Raw genomic sequence first — 1,021 nt, 5'->3', positions numbered from 1 at the left:
GTGTAAGAATGTGTAGATTATATCAATCCACTCAGTGAAATATTTTTGAATTAACGCTGTGAATTTTCTCATTTTCAGGCAGCCGAAACTAACCCTCTCTTTCTCCCACTGCCGGGACCCACTAGAATGTTGTTCTTGCCTTCAGTGGGACCATGCCCAGAGTTGTCCCAGTGCTCGGGACAGGCAGCTCTCCGGGACGGTGTGACTGGGAAGGGGTTTACATTGTGAAGTTCACTGTGTCTGAGTTATTGATCAGAGTGAACACCCGCTCCTGTGGACACCGAACTGAGGAATGAACCCATTAACGGAGCCACTCTGCTGCCGGATCCTAAGTTGTCCCTGCCTTCTCTCTGAACCCTCCTCGTCCCCATCAGATGCCGAGTTCCCCGAGCCCCGGTTAAACGCGGCCGGTCACGGTTAAGTCTGTCAAACCGGCCCCATCAGAGACTGTGAGCGGGGTTAACTGTAGACAGGACCATTCCGCCTATTGTAGCGGGCGACTGCTCGTTCCCTCCCCTCCCTTTACCCCGCCCGTCTCCTTATCTCCTCTCCCCTGAAGCAGGCAGGTCGGGCACAGTCGGAGCCGGGTCTGACATTGTTAAACCTGCAGCCGCGCACCGACTCCAACACTCCTGATCTCCAGCTGAAAGTGGAGCCGGTGTTCAGCCCCGGAGACCGTGTTCAGTAATGCCCAGTGTCCGCTCCCCTTCTCTTTCCGCAGTGAATTTAGTGGCGATTGTGATCCTGTCCCGGGGAAAGTGCGGCCTCTCCACCTGCACCACTCGCTACCTGGTGGCCATGGCAGCAGCCGATCTACTCGCCCTGATCACCGAGGTCATTTTGTATCAGATCCGATACCATTACTTTTATTGGAGTTTCCTGTCCATCACCCCTGTGTGCAGTGTTAACGATGTACTGAGGTATTCAGCTACAGACTGTTCTGTCTGGTTCACCGTCACTTTCACCTTTGATCGTTTTGTCGCCATTTGTTGCCAGAAGCTGAAAACTAAATATTGCACCG

This window comes from Rhinoraja longicauda, unplaced genomic scaffold (genome assembly GCF_053455715.1).
Source record: "Rhinoraja longicauda isolate Sanriku21f unplaced genomic scaffold, sRhiLon1.1 Scf000248, whole genome shotgun sequence".
Classification (NCBI taxonomy): Eukaryota; Metazoa; Chordata; class Chondrichthyes; order Rajiformes; family Arhynchobatidae; genus Rhinoraja; species Rhinoraja longicauda.
Note: the sequence above shows the minus strand (reverse complement) of the source record.